This window comes from Bos grunniens, chromosome 12, assembly GCF_055505025.1.
Source record: "Bos grunniens cultivar Pamir isolate PY7600 chromosome 12, Bosgru_T2T1.0, whole genome shotgun sequence".
NCBI lineage: Eukaryota > Metazoa > Chordata > Mammalia > Artiodactyla > Bovidae > Bos > Bos grunniens.
In genome coordinates this window covers 4,875,860-4,878,027 of record NC_141176.1, presented here as the reverse complement: position 1 = coordinate 4,878,027, position 2,168 = coordinate 4,875,860, and the positions used below count along the sequence as shown (strand labels likewise).

At 38.8% G+C, this 2,168-nt stretch overlaps 1 non-coding gene across 1 annotated transcript; it reads right to left on the bottom strand.

The window, feature by feature from the left end:
* Positions 1 to 428: 428 nt before the first annotated feature.
* On the bottom strand, positions 429 to 544 carry LOC147361336 (U5 spliceosomal RNA). The gene has a single exon (XR_015138523.1). It is a non-coding gene; the product is annotated as a U5 spliceosomal RNA (small nuclear RNA).
* Between the last annotated feature and the right edge of the window lie 1,624 nt (positions 545 to 2,168).

The following is a 2,168-nucleotide window of genomic DNA, read 5'->3' as shown; positions in this document are numbered from 1 at the left end:
TTTGGCCAGCTGATGAGGAGAACTGACTCATTTGAAAAGACCCTGATGCTGAGAAAGATTGAGGGCAGGAGGAGAAGGGGACGACCTTGAGATGGTTGGATGGCATCACTGACTCAATGGACATGAGTTTGGGTGGACTCGGAGTTGGTGATGGACAGGGAGGCCTGGCATGCTGCGGTTCATGGGGTTGCAAAGAGTTGGACACAACTGAGCGACTGAACTGAACTGAAATGAATAAGACTATGGCAATGTATCAATATATTTTGAACTTTTATGTAAAATATTAAGCAAGTATTAAAAATATTAAGACTGTTTACTCTGCGAGTTTTCCTTACAGAACTCTACTCACAATAGTATCATTTTAAAATGCCATCCACGTGAAAGAACTGAACTTTTTTTTTTTTTTCCTTTTTTTTTTTTTTTTTTATAGCTTTGCCGAAGCAAAGCCTCAAAAAATTGGTTTTAGACTCAGAGTTGTTCCTCTCCACGGAAATCTTTAGTAAAAGGCGAAAGATTTATACGATCTGAAGAGAAACCAGAGTATAGAACTGAACTTTTAATCCTAATAGTTTTGCTACCTAACATTAATTAGAATAAGTAAACTCTTTTAGATACTAGGTAATCAACCTTATTTGTAGAAAAGTGCATTATTTTAGAACAGAGATTTGGATCCAATTTTGCATTCTCCTGATATACAGTCTCTCTATTTTCTTTTTTACTGTGCTTTATTTTAAATTTCTGATTATATAATAGAATGTTTATATCACTGATATTTCCCTAGAAAACATTAAAAAAATAATGCTTTTATTCTATGTACTTATCTAAGCTGTTTCAGTCATGTCCAACACTTCCTGACCCCGTGGGCTATAGGCTGCCAGGCTCCTCTGTCCATGGAATTCTCCAGCCAAGAATATTGGAGTAGGCTGCCATTTACTTTCCAGGAGATCTTCCCAACCCAGGGATCGAACCCAGGTCTCCTTCATTGCAGGCAGATTCTTTACCATCTGAGCCACCAGGAAAGCTCTTTTCATTCCATATATTTTTCTAAATGTTTAATTACATGTAACCAATTTATTGAATGAACTGCACTGAAAAATGAAAGCAGAAAGCAGTTTAGTATTTCTTGCTAATGTTTCATTACATTTATTCTATGGATTCAATTTCGCCACTATGGGATAAAATCTTAGACAAATTTCATTGCTGTTTTAGTCACAGATAGCAAAAGAATATTTTATTTGTGCACAAACCAGTATAATATCAAAGTTCCAAAATGTCGTATGGTTTATTTTTGTCCTCCTTCAGATTAGGCTGAGAAACCTGCTCCGGGAGAGTAGCATATGGTTGATTTCTTCTCTCATTCCCACTCCATTACCTTCTCGTTGCTGTTTTAGGCTCCCATACATTTGCTAGATGCTATTTTAGTCACTCACAACTTTGATACAGGAAGACTCTGGAGAGATGATGACAGTAAGAGTTTACCTCAGTATGGGGTAAATCTGGTCATACTGCCCATCGAGGGGAGATCCATCCACACACTGATTCTTCCTCTCATGTGTGTGTCCGTGGGTTCTTAGGAGAGCCTTATTTCTTCAGATCTCTTAAGGACATGAGAATTCCTGAGATTTAACAATTTCTCTCTTAGCCCTAGTTTCTGATTTTGCATCTCTGTTGAAATCACCTGACATCTTCAGAAGGCCTATCAAATACGATCCCTCTGAAGAAATAAGTAATTCTCTTTCATGAGGTCTATCACTGACATAGAAACCCTAACACATTCTTTGGCCACACAGTGGTTAATTGGCCATTCCAAAAGCAGCCACTTACCTTGTGCCATCTGAACTGACCAGTCATACTTTCTCACACTTAGACTTTTTCAGGCATTGAAACAGACCACTTTGTGTGTCCCTCAAGAGTAAGAGATTAAAGCTAAGCTCTTTGAATATTTGTTTTCAAGCCTTCTTTATGTGATTGAATTTGAGTAGGCAGGAGGTGCTTCCACTCTGGCTTTGTGATGGGTGGTGTGGAATGGAATGCACAACACATCGACCTCTTTCTAGGGAGTGGAGGGTGAAGACATGAGGCTGACAGAATGTAGTTTGGTTTGTGTGAGCGTAAGCTAAGTTGCTGCAGTTGTGCCGACTCATTGCAGCCCTGTGGACTGTAGCCCA